Source organism: Triticum dicoccoides, chromosome 4B (assembly GCF_002162155.2).
Source record: "Triticum dicoccoides isolate Atlit2015 ecotype Zavitan chromosome 4B, WEW_v2.0, whole genome shotgun sequence".
Taxonomy (NCBI): Eukaryota; Viridiplantae; Streptophyta; class Magnoliopsida; order Poales; family Poaceae; genus Triticum; species Triticum dicoccoides.
In genome coordinates this window covers 187,683,560-187,699,348 of record NC_041387.1, presented here as the reverse complement: position 1 = coordinate 187,699,348, position 15,789 = coordinate 187,683,560, and the positions used below count along the sequence as shown (strand labels likewise).

The 15,789-nt window shown below is 43.1% G+C and overlaps 2 long non-coding RNA genes across 17 annotated transcripts; both read left to right on the top strand.

The window, feature by feature from the left end:
- Positions 1–649: 649 nt before the first annotated feature.
- Positions 650–6,248, top strand: LOC119295722. Of its 14 annotated transcripts, XR_005144178.1 has the most exons (10): positions 650–1,073; positions 1,146–1,398; positions 1,528–1,700; positions 2,370–2,448; positions 2,573–2,736; positions 2,826–2,872; positions 3,299–3,333; positions 3,423–3,482; positions 3,579–3,737; positions 3,830–6,194. It is a non-coding gene; the product is annotated as an uncharacterized LOC119295722 (long non-coding RNA). The 14 variants fall into 14 exon arrangements; XR_005144171.1 differs by having other exon boundaries at positions 2,573–3,333; positions 3,423–3,499; positions 3,830–3,850; positions 5,200–6,248; XR_005144167.1 differs by having other exon boundaries at positions 650–857; positions 966–1,073; positions 2,573–3,333; positions 3,423–3,499; positions 3,830–6,195.
- Positions 6,249–10,400: 4,152 nt separating this feature from the next.
- On the top strand, positions 10,401–15,473 carry LOC119295721. 3 transcript variants are annotated; one of them, XR_005144164.1, is made up of 5 exons: positions 10,401–11,214; positions 11,452–11,528; positions 11,614–11,700; positions 11,823–14,611; positions 15,269–15,473. It is a non-coding gene; the product is annotated as an uncharacterized LOC119295721 (long non-coding RNA). The 3 variants fall into 3 exon arrangements; XR_005144163.1 differs by having other exon boundaries at positions 14,707–15,473; XR_005144162.1 differs by having other exon boundaries at positions 10,402–11,214; positions 11,823–15,473.
- The last annotated feature ends 316 nt before the right edge of the window (positions 15,474–15,789 follow it).

The following is a 15,789-nucleotide window of genomic DNA, read 5'->3' as shown; positions in this document are numbered from 1 at the left end:
GTTGTTTGCGCTTGAGGGCTATATGTTAGCTGCTATTCAGATCTCATGTTCACCCTCCCAAGAAATTACAGAATTAAAGTTTAGTGACACGTGCTCTTTATTTTTTCATAAACTTGGTGTGTTATTGAAATTTGCCATCAAAAACATCGGGGCCGAAGTGTCACATTTGACGTGTGGCACTTATCATTTGAATAAAAAAACAAAATAGTCTTTGGTCCAACCTTTTTTTTTTAATAAAGCAATAACCAAAGTTCATACAAACATCAAACTCATTACGCGTCGCCTAAATGGCGATCCGTGGCGTTGGACACGTCATTGCTGGCGTAATGTTTTGAGAGGCTAATCACGGCTGAGCTTTGCACCGAGCAGTTCCTGTGGTGCGTGGCGTGGTTGCAGGTGGTCCCTTGTTTTTCATCGGGCCCATTGTCAATTCCTTTGCGTGTTCTCTTTGATGTGCTTGCGATATTTACCTCTGCCTCGTCCTGAGCGGTGTCAGCGTCGGTTACCGTGCTTGTGTGCATGTGCAGTAGTGCGGTTGGCTGACCTGTGGGGCTGATTTACGGTAGGGGCGGCGGGGTCTGTACCACGTACGGTAGGTCTTTGCCCAGATACTACCTTCCCTAGAACGCGCCCCCCTTTTCTCCTTGCTCCCACGCAACCTCCTCGTCTCGCTCACTCTCCCCTTTCTCCGTTGCCCCAAACCGCCACACCCCCCATCTCGTTAGCGATGGAGGCCCTGCAACCCATGGGGATGGCGACGGTGCCTCATGGGGGGTGCTGGCCTCGTCAACAACCTCGACTGGGTGGACGAACCAGCATTGGCCGATGTGTCCGGCGACGACTTCCCGTAATTGTTGGTCATGATCCGCCACCACTAACCTCGCGTGCAGGGAACTCCTTTCCTTTCTCATCCCTTGTATTTCTCTTCCTTTGTTTACTCCTCTGTTTCTGCCCTGGTGTAGCAGACCATGGAGGACTGCTGGAAGCGTAGTTCGTGCAGTCGGCGGCTTGCGCATGGACGAATAGGGCAGGATTAAGAGGTTGGAGGCCATGGATGTTGGAGCCCACAATAGGTGCTTGGTTATACCCTTCTTTTCTTCTCCTCCCTGCAAATGTGCTTATGTTATTTTGTTCTTCACAAGCAGAGTGTTCAGCTATAACAAGAATGAAGATAGTTCATCAGAAAATCAAGCGAGGGGATTGCATCGAGGTGCTGACGGAGGCTCGGCACCTTCTTGATGTGGCGGTGGCACTACCGACTTCCCAGCAGCTTCCTTTGGTGAGGGAGGTGGCTCGACCCAGCCATGGCGCTAGCGTTGCAGATTCCGGCGGCCATGAGATTGTACATCACCCACGGTAGCATCCAGCTTTGGTTTGTGTTGTGAATGACAGCTATGGGTATGCTCATCCACCGCACCCCTCTCCCCCTCTCCCCTTCTGTAATTTGTTTTGATTTTCGTGATTTGGTTGTTACAGGTTCCATCATATGTTCAACTAAAATGGATTTGTAATGAATGAATGTTGCAGCTTGTACTATGGATCCTTGGTATCTTTACATAAATTTGATGAACCTGTCGATTTGGATGGTTATTGGTCGCCTACATGTGTTTCCTGAAGATGTCTAAAGCTTCCTTAAGAAATGTGATTCTGATCTTAGTCAATAGCAGGATGACAAGACACATACTCATATCCGCTCGTTGGTAAGTCTCCAGTCCATTTAATCTCAAAAAAAATCTGTCTTTGGTTACCTAGAAGGTGTTTGATGAAAGGGAGATAATCTATGTAATTTGAGTCTTGGTAAACACGCTCCTTTTATTATAATAGGTAGCTGCATCCGGACTTTGTTGAATACAACGCCATGTTCCTAGACAGCGAAAGTTCTGAACCAGCAACCACTATACAAGTTTATTCAAGCCTACACATTCTGCTTCTTGTGTCCCTCCTCTGTACCCAAGAGCGTGACAATCTAGACATCCCCATCCTCAACAACATTGAGGCGTTCGTAGACTTTTCCCTCTAATTAATGAGCCATACTGCCATAGCACTTAAGGTTGTAATATACATAAGTAGGCTGAATCAAACATCGATGAAAACACAACGAGGATCAAGAAAATAGAACTGAACAAAAGAAACGTTGAATCAAATCTAGCATCATCATGTGAGTCATGGAGCATGGCAGAAAGTCGAGGCCAACGAATATTGAGCACCAATTAGGTTGCAATATGTTCTGGCAGGTCTTAATTGATTGCAACTTTCGTTATCGAAGAACGTCTTTGAATACTACATTTGGTAATGAGCTTGTTCCTTAGGTAATGAAGTTTGTTTAGTAGATTATGTTGATATTTTTTGGATGATCGTCATCGGGGCAGATCTTGTCGTCGCTTCGCCACCCTCGCCATCAGGATTGTATTAATGACACAAGATTCTGGCCCTGGTGTCTTCTGTTAGGTAAAAACAATTTTGGATTCTTATGTTACGTGCAATGAATATCCCTTTTGACACTCTTGTAAGTACAAATGGTTGCAGAATTTTGATTCAAGCTAATCGAATGTTTTATTTTGTGTCAATACAGTACAACAGAGAGTTATCCAATTGGCGGATCCATGACATGTGTGGGAGCAAGGGAACCAGAGGTGCTAGATGCAGGCACTAATTGTATTTAGAGTTTGGTTGCAACAATCAAATCTTTTAGGATGGTACTAATGTCTTGATTATTTTCGATGCCATCAACATCAGGTACAACCTTGGGCTAGGGGATACCATGAACAAATCTTAGTCAAATAATTTATGAGTGACTTCTACTGTTTACTTGATCTTTGGTTCAGAGAATAGGATCTAGCTTCAGTCAAGTTAAGCATCAATTTGTTTCAGGGTTAGTCTCTATTCTTATCCCATGTTAAGAGAAAATCTGTACTATGAATTAAGTGACATCATGAAATAATCTGGATCAAGAAAATAAAGAAGAATTTCATGTTTATTAAAGCATAGGGGATCAGAAGTACAAACTTAGTAAGTGAATGATGGCTTGCTCTTGTGGGTTATACTGTAATTGATTCTAATACTGTACCACTACTGATGATCACATGTTTCCCTTGATTTTTAGTTTATTTTGGTTAGTCGTGACATCTGTGCTTTCAGTTATATTGTTTCCTAAATGAAAAACAAAAGTTAGTAGGAGCCATGTTTGATCATATCAGTTTCATGTGTTTGTTGTTCACACTGGTGGAATTTTCAAATGTTGTTTGTCTCAGAATTGTTCGTCTCAGGTTGTGAATTTTCTAGTGTTGTTTGATAACAGATAAGTTCTCCCAGACTGGTGGAAAGCAGAGAAAGGTTGGGTTCAGACGAATACTTGTTTATTTTTCAGGGTTAATGTCACTCTTCTCGCTTATCTGAGCATGGTTGTTTCATAATTAACATAGGAAGTTAATGCTCAAGTGTCAACTCTCATGAGACAATGAGAACAACAACACTTACAAAAGGTAGAGTACCTCCCAAGGTAAAAGATTAACTGAAATGTTTTCTTGTAAGAGTTGGAGGCCTTACTTTTAACGTTTCCAACCACTTTTCTTCTCTAGGTGTGGGCCATCTATTGCTAGAGGCCACCATCATGTACTGCCGAGAGATTATATACCTCTTGATGATCCTTGTCTTGTCCGGTGACATCTTGGATGCGCAGATTGTCATTGACTCACTTGGTATCTCGTACTTACTGTCATACTTCTACTACTTAAGTGGTGAGAACATTATGAATTAACTGAAGATAGCTTGATTCCGTTTTATGGTAAATGCATACTAATTATAGCTGACAAAAAATCTGCTTTTTCAGCATGAAGGTAGAGGATGGAAGGTATGATGCTCATGGGCCTCAGTGCTACTATCATGTAGTGATAACTGCTGCAAAGTTCATATAATGTTCCCTATTTCTATTATTGGAATATTGACATTGTTTTCAAAGATTCAATTTAGTTGAATTGAGTTTGTGTTTTAACTTTCTAACATGTGCATGCAGATCAAATTGAACTAAGAATTAAAGGTAGTATTTATTGAAAGTTTCCTTTTCCATTGAAATGTGTAGTTTTACACATTTATATGCCCCTTTTTCTATTTGTGTGGATCAAACAGTAGAAATCAATGTTAATATTCTCTATCTATGTGCTAGCTGATATGCATGTCCTTTTTATGTCAAGCTGATAGTTTAATTGTCACAATGAAATCTAGGGAACTAAGCCAGGAAAATGGGGTTTCACAGGGTAATTTAATTATAGCATTTGCTTGTAGTTTCTTGTAGTTTCCTTCTCTACATTAGGAGTTTCAGTTCTGCAGTCGTTTCTCTCTGCTTTCATAAAGTTGTGTATTTTCTAAATATATGACTGCTGATTTCAGCAATATATCACCACAACCCAGCATGCAAAGGGCTTATCTATGTCTTTTATTTGTTGTATCATAAACATCATCTATGTTTAGTTTGCACATATTATGTTGGTATGTTCAATGGTGTAGTATATCTCCCACTCCATCAGCTCTTTCCTATAAGGATCCCAAAACATGAATTGGTGGTATGCAGCTGAAGGAGTTACTCTTAGATCAGCTGTTGAAGGAAAACCATATGTTATTGTTACGCATTTCACCTGTGTTCATGAATAGAAACTAAAATGTGGATGTACTGTAGTCTTATAGTTGTTTTCCTGCCATCTAGATTGTACCAAATATAGTAATAACCAAATATGCAATTTTGGGCAATGTCTAAAGGCTATTAAAAAAATACAAATGGTACAATGCTACTATTTAAACTTATAAATGAAGTAGCAGATCTGCTTCATTTTCATTTTCTTCTTCTCCAGCTTTGCACTTGTAGTCAGAAATTGATGATGTTACAGGAAATAGCCTTGAGATTTTTAGACTACCTACTTCAGTACAGAACTATGGGTAACTGCCTGTGTGTTTCGCTATGGACTTAATTTTGTTAGAACATTTTAGTTTTTTCTTGATATTAGAACATTTTAGTTTTCCCAATTTGAATGCTCAGATAGTTCTTTTATTTATGCAGGAAAATTACAATGCATGTCATTTTTTTGTTGCCAGGATTTTTTGTTTGTTTTATGATGTGGATTTCTGTGTATTTTATCTCATCCGATATCAAACTCATAATGGTGAACATCTTATTTAAACTCATCGTACTTCTCTTTCTTGCTTCAGGTTGGGAAACCGTCAATTGGTGATTATCGAACGTGTCGGAACTTCCAAGCAAATATCTCTCTGTGGCTAGAATAAATCTTTTTTCCCCTAAAATCACTAAACTGCAATGGTATTTGGTCGGTCGTTGTCAATTGAATGTGGGAATTGAAATGTCTTGCCATTTTACAATTCTTGTTTTGCTTCACAATCTTCTTTGTTAAATAGACCTGTTAGTATCTATGAAACTACTACGCATGCTCTCATTTATGAATGAACACTTGTCTCCTGCAGTTTTTGCCGTGTCTTATATTCGAACCACTACGCTCATCTAGACTGCCTCTTTTTTTTTGCTGAATTACACATGCTGTCATGCAAAGACATTAACAAATAGGAAAGCTTGATTAGTGCATACAATTTTGCCTCAAGAGGCGCCACGAGGTGGCGCCCCCGCCACTAGTGCCCATCAAGAGAGGTTGGCTGCCACTATGCACAAAAGTGAATCATTTAAACATTAGTTGGTAGTATGACACAAAGCACAAGTGAGCAGACTTAGAGGGGTTGGGCCACCACTATTGCACAAAAGTGAACCAGGTCAGCTAAAGGTCAAAACTGACATTTTTGCAAACTAGTTCACAATCCTCTTCTTTCGCACTTGAGCAAGATAGTTCTAATGTAACTCTTGCTGAGTACTCCCTCGTGAACTAACATAAGACCTTTTACATCATTTGTACCCATTTTAATACATTATAACTGTGCACCTTAGAAGCTCTCTCAGGCCATTAGCATTCACAGCCGCCAGATCTTCAGGTTTAAAGTTTTCGACCGTTCGATAAAACTCTCACGGCAGCACTTCCCGCAATCTGAGCTGGGCAGCTGCTCCCGTGGCAAAATTGGAGCCCCGTGGTTGATCGGGCTCGTATTGGGCTGTGTGACCCATTTTTCCTAGGTAGAAATCACATATTTGACCTGAGGCCCAAATCAAATCACAAACTGACCTGCTTCCGAAAAAATTTCGCTCTGCTGACCCTTTCGTGTGGCGCCCGACAGCTGGGCGTCACACACTACTATGCAGCGCCTTTGGCTTAGGCGTCGCACCTCCTGCCAGCGTGGCAGTCCTGGTCCAGTTGCGGCCCCATAGACAGCACTGCAGCGCCTAAGGCTTAGGCGCCACACCTGTAATGTGCGGCGCCTAGATCTTGGGCGCTGCACAGTCTGTGTTTCACTTGGGCTGGCCCCACCCTCTCTCCCCTCCCACCCCCACCCCACACACTCCCACCCCACCCAAACCCTTAGTCTTGTGGCCCTCCTCTCTTCCCCTCTCCCCCCCTCTCAAATCCTTCTCAAATCTTGCAAATCCGGAGTATTTGACCGTGGATTTCGAAGCCAACCCCTCCCTTAAGGTAATCTCCTCCGATCCCCTCGTTTTCATCCATAGGAATTGTCACATTTGCTCAAATCTTGCTAGTTTGAGGAAACCCTAGTTTTTGCTTGGATTTGCAAATTTGTGTTGAATGATGTCATGTTTCTTTGCTAACTTGGGTTGGTTAGACTTCCATAGTATGCTAGGGTTAGGGTTATGTGTGTTTGATGTTGGTGTTAGGGTTATGTGTGTTTGATGTTGGTGTTAGGGTTATGCTATGGTTAGGGTTGTGGTAATTGTTATGTGGGGGTTAGGGTTATTAATTCATATATATGTTAGGGCATATGTGTGCAAATATTTTTGTTAAGTACTTACTTGATATATGTGTGTTTTTGATTATTGTAGGGATGGGGAGAACATGTGTTTATGTTCATCATGTGGATAAAGAGGCCTTTTTGAAAGGCAATGTTGAGACGGACCCGGATGAGCTTGACATGGTGTTTGAGAGTAGTCCTAGCTATGCGGAGCTTTTGGAACAAGTGAGGAACGATTTGAATTGGATGGACCCAAGTGACGTTGTTGAGTTAGAGGGAAGGCATAATGTTGGTTTTGGAATGCACATCCGTTGGAAGACAATGCGTGTGAACTCCGAGCAACGTTGGGTTGCATACAAGGAGATGGTTGCCGAATCTCTAGACAAGGCTCTTGAGTTATTTGCCTCCAAGAAGGTTGAGTCTACTTTGAATTTAGACTTGAACCGGAACCCCTCCCCGTTGGTTGCTAGCACTCCCCCACCCATGAACCAAGATCAAATGAGTGAACCTCATTTCATGCAACAAGATTGGCCAACAATGAGCCCGACTCCAAACAACCAAAATGAAGGTTTTGAAGAGGAGAATGATGAGTACGAAGAGGATGACAATGGAGTTGATCTCCATGACAACAATGTGGGTGATCTCTACAAATATCATGTGCAAGAGACAATGGACCAATCCATCCCTTTTTCCCGTGCATATGCATCGGACTCGGATGATGATGGTCCCGATGAAGAAGTTGATGAGGAGGGGTTCATGCCCAAGGAGGCCCAAGCATTCAAGAAGGTATTCGGGCGGGATCACAAGACACCATTGTTCAAGGATCTTAGTCTCGCGGATGAAGCCGTTGTGGATGGTGGCAAATTCATATCTCTTGGAGCTAGGCCAAGTTCTCACCGTGATTTGGAAGACGGCAAGAACGGGATATATCCCGGTTGTGAGTTTCAATCCTTCTTGGAATTGAAGATGTGGCTCGATAACTACTCGGTTACACATTATCGTCCACATAAGTGTCCAACTCAGACGTGAATGTGCGTTACACGGTCAAATGTGAAGTGCCAACATGTCCATGGATTGTGCGTGCAAGGCCATGGAAAGGAGGCCCCACTTGGCGCATAGTGAGTTGTCTACCAACTCACATGTGCCGGCACAAGAATGCGGATGGCAAGCTTGTGTACCAACAACACAGACAACTCACGTCCGAGTTCATTGCTTACAGGCTGTCCAACCAAATATCCACACTTCCAATAATGAGCATCAAGAGTGTCATTGACCTTGTGAAAGCCATCTTTCATTACAAGGTGAAGTACGACAAGGCATGGAAGGCGAAGCAAGCCGCATTCAAGATGTTGTATGACAATTGGGAGGAAGCATACGCAGACATGCTCTCTTACCTATGAAGTGCTTTGTCCGTGTCCACCCACTCCGGCGGGTGAGGTGGAACAGACCAAACTGACGATACACGCGATGCGGCAAATGAAACTCAACCGCCCAGTTGCATATCAGTGGGCACCGCATAAGCCAGAGATCCTTATCCCGCAAGCACATCGGGTTGAAGCGGAACTCCTCGGTGTACCCCAAGCTCTCACCCACGCCATATGGCTGCCATTCCACCTATGAAACAGGGCAACAATGCAAATTTGATGACTATTTTTCAAGCAAGCATGAGAAAGGACTGAAGTAATGACATCCTTACCTGCTCAGGCGTAATCGTGTCCAACTCGGCAATGTACTTTTGGTACATGAGGTTGACATCGTTCGTCATTTCGGAAACGATATTCCACTTGTAAGCCCACGTGGGGCGCCGTAATTCGTCATGTTCATCTGCATACCAAGGATCAAACCTGACGCTCTTCAGGCGTCCAACAGGCAGACGCTCCCAGCTCCATACAGAAAGTAGAAGCAGATTACCACCAATGCCTGCACTATCTGTGATCCCGCAACACGCATCGTCCAACTACATATGAAAGAAAAACAATGTTAACTTGACAGCAAGCTTGCATTGCTAATGAAGAAATGAGTTGATCACAAAACAGACCAACTACCTGTCGGTACAAGTAGGCAAGAGTCGCTGAACCCCAGCCCCATTTGCTATCGAAGACGGTCAACGCCTTCAGCCACATCCATGGAGCGTTCTTGCCAGTGGAGTCAGGAAACAAAGTCCTCGACACAACGTACCACATATACACACGAGCATGTGTCTGGATCACATCATCAGTGGCATCCGGAGGGCACGTCGCAAAGTTATTTTGAATCCACGTGAAAGCAGCTCCGGCTGCTTTCCTTTCCCTCTTCTTCTTCTCTTCTCCCTCCTCTACATCAGCCTCAGCCTCGGTAGGAGCCATACCGATAAGAGTAATCATCTGCTCACGCCACCCATCAGAATCGGTGCTCATATAGAGAGGCCTCCCATCGATAGCAAGACCGGTGATCAACGAGACATCCTCGAGCGTCATGGTCATCTCCCCAGTCCGAAGATGGAAACTGTGCGTCTCCGGCCTCCACCGATCAACAAGAGCGGACACCAGTGGAGCGTTCAGATTCGACGTGGACCGGCTGACCAACAGAATCCACAGGAGTAGTCCTGCCTGCTTGATGTACGGTGTGTACCGCTCATCGTAAGGCATGGCAGGACCAGAGACCCCGTGATACCGAATCTTTAGAGGTTCAAGCTTCTGCAAAAAACAAGTAATGACAAATCTTAGGGCATGTAAATTTCAACTAAAGGCAAATTTGCAAAAGATTTAGATTACTCATTATTACCTTGTCCTTCTCGTGCATCATGTAGGCCCGGTGTTGCACGTCGTAGACATCGTCCAGAAGCCAAACCATCCTTACAATTTCAAACAGTAAACATATAAGAGTTCATCTTCATCTCAAATATCGGTATACACTAAACATATAACATGTGTTCAACTACAAGAATCTCAACATCTCCTTCTCACACAATGAATATGTCATATGTGTTCAAATAAACTAAACATCTAATATTTCAAATAAACTCAACATCTAATATTTGAAATAAACTCAACATCTAATATATATCTAAACAAACATCTCTACAAAAATCAACATCTCATAGTTATCTATAAAAATAGGCATCTCATATATATCTAAAAAAACTAACAATCTAGGGTTTCACTAACAAGAATCATATATTGTGAACTAATCAATAACACTACGGTACTACCAATATGACTACACATCCTAAATCGAGCAAATCAAGCAAATCAAAGGTTCCATCAAATCTCGGACAAATCTCTAAAATGGCAACAAATTTACAGAGGAAAAGAAAGAGAACGGAAGAGTTTACCTAGTAGAATGGATTGGAGATCGAATCCACGGATCAAATCTTCAGATCTGAGAGGGATGTGGGGGGATTAGATGGGGGCGCCGCCGCTGCTCTCTGTCCAGAGAGCGGAGAGATGAAGAACTACCTGGTCGGGCTGGGGCAGCCGCGCTTAAGTAACTGTGCAGCGCCTAAGGGCTAGGCACTGCACGTCACAGTGTGGCGCCTAGTACTTAGGCGTTGCACAGGTGTGTGTGGGGCCGCGCCTGGCCTCGGGCTGCCACGCTGACAGGAGGTGCGACGCCTAATGGAAGGACGCTGCACAGTAGGGTGCGGCGCCTAGCTGTCGGGAGCCACTCGAAAGGGTCAGCAGAGCGAATTTTTTTCGGAAGCAGGTCAGTTTATGATTTGATTTGGGCCTCAGGTCAAATATGTGATTTCTGCCTTTTTCCTATCCTCTTCCCCTTTGCTCTCTTAGCCCTCAAGAAACCTAACGAAGCTGGCGGCTGAGATGACTCGGCTGGTGCTCTGCTGGGCCGCTCCAATGGCGACGTCGACCCTGTCGGCCGCTATCTACCTTGCCGCCGCCGCTCCCACTGATTTTGCTGCCTCTGCGACGCCTCCGTCCCTCCAAGGCGATTGCATCATCTGAGGCGGGGTCGCGGCACCTTCCCAGATGCGGCGGAGGCACCACATCCCATGGCGACGGCGGCCTGGAGCTCCTCCCACTCTACTTCGTCCCCACGTTGATGCAAGCCATCTGCGGTGTGATCCTTCCAAGGTGCACGGTCTTCTTGGTGGATCCAGCTGAGGCGCGCGATGGGATCTCGTGCGAGGGGACGAGGCGATCTAGCGGCGCGTGTTCATCTCGGTGGATCCAGTCGAAGTGCACGAGGGAGTCATCCTAGGGGTTGGAATTGGTGACTGAGGAGGAGGCGGCGCCGGCGAGGGTGCACAAGCCGTGCACAAGGCCACGACGACTCCACAAAGACTGTTGCGCTCTCCCTGACCATCGACCGCGTGCTCTCCGACCTCTCCTCATCATTGACGGGTGAAGAAAATTTCTTCTAGAGGTGAGGCAGTGGGAAATAATCTTGATGCAACAGCGAAAGTGCTACAGATCCTAGCCTCCTCCCCTTGTGTATGTTCTAGCAGAGACAGATAGGAGATTCAGATAGGAGCGATTCACAAATTTCGTCTCCTCTGTTAAATTTCGTTGGTCTCTTCTCTCCTATACGCTATCCGTTTTTCTTGATTGTTGGCCATATATTTGTGTACTCAAAATGATGTTGCCCAATGTATATTTTCAGTATATGCTGCTGTCTAATGCTTATACAGCGGAGAGGAGGTGTCCGAGGAGCCGACCCCAATGGCTCTGTCTACGCAGGTGCCATACACTTTCCTGCCCAGTGCAGTAATCACCTCACTCTGCACAGGTACTCCATGCTAATTTCTCCTCTTTTCGCCAGCAGCCGTGGATTGGATGCACAATTGTTTCACTTCGCAAACAACAGCCATGTCAGGAAGCCATGATCTGGAGTGGTCATCGCTCAATAAAAGTGAGGCATCCTTCCTCATTCACCCCCGTGGTTTGTAAAGCCTTGACTGTTCAACCCGCGTCTATGTAGCTGCTCGCTAGACTGTTGATTACTACTAAAATTGTGATTTTATTAATCTCAAGATGGATGCAGCAAAACCCCCATTGAAGAAACGTGCTAGAAGCCAGCTCCACATTCGGCTAACCTGAACCTTCATCGCTACCTAGGTATGGCTGCCAAGTTTCCTTTAGTAATGTATATGCATCATGTTCAGACGTGCCTGCAAGGCTCCATCTAGGTAGATGTTACGTACTCTAGCTTCCCACCACTAATTTCATTTAGTTTCTTGATTGTAAGTTGAACAAACTGAATCTACGTACATATGCAAAAATATTTCACTATGCAAACTACAATATATGGTCTGCACTTGCAATAGTTTTACTGCACTTGGAATACAATGTCGTGAAGAAAATTATTGTGTTTGCCACAACCTTAGCCTGACATACACATTCTGAAATGGTCGGCGTTCAAACAAAACAAAGGTTAGCATGTTCATCCCCGTTTTAGAATGGTTTTGTACGATGCAGATTCATTGAATGGCCGAGTATTAATTTCATTGGATCTGTGGTGCGATGTCTAGCTAGCAATTGGAAAACCAATTAGTTGATGAATTGAAGCAGTCTTGTTTGCAAGTGTACCACTTGTTGTGTTCTTAAAGAAAAGGACTTGGCTTCTCTAGCTTCGCAAGTCTTTAATAAACATGCATAATACAAGGATTGGGCTCATCGCTTTATTGACATGCATGTCATCATTTGTGAGAAGTCATTTTCAGTACCATTGATATTGCTTACAAACATGTTGACCAGGCGCAAACTGAAGCAGATCCATCCAAGATGCTCAAAACTGTTTTATTTTTGTGCTCTTGTGTTCTATCTTCTTGAACAACCCAACCAACACATTTGTAGTCTAGGCCCAGAATAGGTGTTTACTTCATTATAACTCCATTTATTTTGACTTTCTCATCGACAATAAGTTGTAGTAAAATACTGAATCTGCCGACATGCATTCTAGAATGACCGTCTTCAAACAAAGTGAGACTCATTTACTACCCTGGTTTCGGTTGTGATTGTTCAATCCCTTTCCATTATCTGTAGCCTGGGTTCGCTGCTAGACTACTTTTTACTATTCCAATTGCAAAATATATGTCTCAACGGATTATACTAACCGAGAAGGTTGAAATCCCACGAGAAGACGACATGCTAGCGGCCAGCTCTACCTTTTGCCAACGTGTGAATCAAGGCTGCATCGATCGGCTAACTAATGAGATCAATGAGTTTCTTCATTAGGACCTCAGATTGATTCCCAAGTTTTCTCATAGCTAGCAAGTCCCTCCATCCGGGTTTATTAGGCCGACCAATAAATTTAAGTATGTCACAAAAATTATATCATCGGAAAGCTCTTTCAAATACAAATCCAACCATGTACTTTTTGTACAATATATTTTATATTTTACTGGGAATATGGATGGTCAAAGTTTGGCTCAAAATAGTGGGGGGCCTAATAAACCTGGACGGAGGTACTAGCTAGCAAGTCTAATTAGTGAGTAATATATTCAGACCTGCAGTCTCCATCTTTATTAGTTTATTACTCCCTCGGTCCGGAAAAGGTTGTCCCAAGCTTGTTCCTCAAATGGTTGTATCTAGCGCTAACTTGGTGCTAGATACATCCATATCAAGGACAAGTTTTTTCGGACAGAGGGAGTACTTAACAATGCCCTCAAGACCTGCACAGAAAACAAGGTCAGATCCGTGGAACACATGATACTAGCAAAAATGCTCTGTAGGTAATGTTGTTATTATTGTTTCTTTCATCAACATACACCATGTTATTTAGGGAGCAATTATAACTGTTGTGCGCTTCTCCTTGGCACACTACTTATGTAGTTATTTCCTCAATTCATTTTCCTAGCTAACAAGTATTTTGTTTGTACTTCAGTGTAAGCAACTGTAAGTTGGTTAAGATGTAACACAACTTGAACCATTCTTTCATAACAACCCACTGGCATTTGATATTGAGTTTCAGAATTTTTATTATTATTGTAGATCAGATGGAAATCTACAACCTCAAATCTGAGCAAGTACACATTCAGTCATCTATCCTGACGCAATGCAGAATATTTGTCCCTTAGACCATAATGTATACTTGTATTACTGGCCAGAACGCATTGAGATTTTTTAAGATAATAAATATCGCCCCAAAGTTCTGAAATATTTGTACTGCTTTTTTTCTCTCTCTCATGTCTTTCCTCGATACCTTTTTAGTTATCATGATGTGAGTCTTTGCGGGAGTCTTTTTAGGAGACAAAAAGAGGTCATGTTCCATATCAATCATAATTTATATCTCCGCGCTTAATACCACAACTCAAACATTAGACCTAAGGAGAAAACTCAAAATACTACTCCCTCCGTCCCAAAATAAATGTCTCAACTATGTACTAACTTTAGTACAAAGTTCTCAACTTTGTACTAACTTTAGTACAAAGTTGTACTAAAGTTGAGACACTTATTTTGAGACGGAGGGACTACTTTTTTGCAGATTAATCGGACTGGAGTTCTCTTGAGTTACATAGCATTATATTCTTGATTTCTCTCTTTAGTTACATCCCATCATATTCTATAAAATGGAGAGACAAGTACAGTATATAAAAGCACTGCAAACAAATGTATACAAGTTACTTCATATCTCTAACAACTCTTTTAAGTCAAAATAGACGGGCGCAACAACACGCGCCATCAACGATCTAGTCCTTGCTTAATACACTGTTGCATAAGAGAACACTAATCCCCTCACAGATTTCTACCTTGACATTGGCATCGACAAATAGCTTGAAGGTCCCATATGACAATCTGGTGCCTCAGGAGGGTACCATAAGGTAACTGTAATAACTCTGTTATGTTTTGCTCAAAAGAGCCTTTGAATATACATGCTTACATTCATAGAGTTTGTTGAGATACTTGTTGTTTTCAGCATATGGCGTGCATGATGCGTGTATGTTTATAAAGTGCACGTCATGTGTGGGGTTCGGTAACCTAGTTGTGTACTTGCTAGCGGATTTTCTTACAAAGAGGTGACTTATTATGTTCTGGGGGCTTGGGAGTTTATCATGCCACGCTAGATGCTGACGCTCTGACTCAGGCCACATTGAGCGACACATGCACTGGGAGCTCGGGAGGTTACCACACCACGCGAGGTGTTGGCCCTTCGGTCCATTTGCATTGCATCAACAGTTGCACGATCATGCCCAGTGGAGGCACATGACTTTGGTCTCAGACTGGAATCTTAGATGTGCGATTGCTAGCAGCCGATCAAATGTAAGATGAAGCGACTTGGCTATGCGTTGAGGTTTCATTCCCAGCCTTGCATAGTATTGATGTGCAAACACTAGATTCCCCTACATCAATTGATCTATTCTCGATGTAGGACTGCTGAACCATTGTTCCGGGCTCTCTAAGTGTATATGACGCCAAGCCAGTTCAGTCGATTGTTTTGTCCAGACGCTAATCTCGGCCTCCTGTATAATCCATTGCAGCTAGATTTGCATGCTTTAGATGTCGGGACTCAACTGCTACAATCTCTAGATGTTCGTTCAGGTGATCATTCGAAGGGCCAAATCAGAACTTCTCCTTCGTTCGCTAGTGGCGACTGGAGTCCATCTCTGGTCGGCGAAGAGGGTGTGTAACAGTCGCGTGTGCAACTGTCTTGGTTGCATGACATCCATGAAAAGCACTTCTCTACACGTGGCTCCTCCCTTAGGCGGACCCTTGATGAATTCTTTTTGAATGTCGACGTAATCCACCTCCATCCCTCTCATACTTTGCAAAACATATACATATACACACAGAAACACACCTTTTGTATTATCACGCATAACAAATATATAAGGAACATATTTTGTATGCATCTCTTCTGATTGTTAAAACTCGATGATTTTTTAGTCTTGTGCATCATAAAGCTATGCCAATCAACATTTTCAGAGCATCATTGGAAGCCATCGATTTTTATCTCTGATCTACAAAAGTGAACATATAGATAATATTAAAATAAAAATAA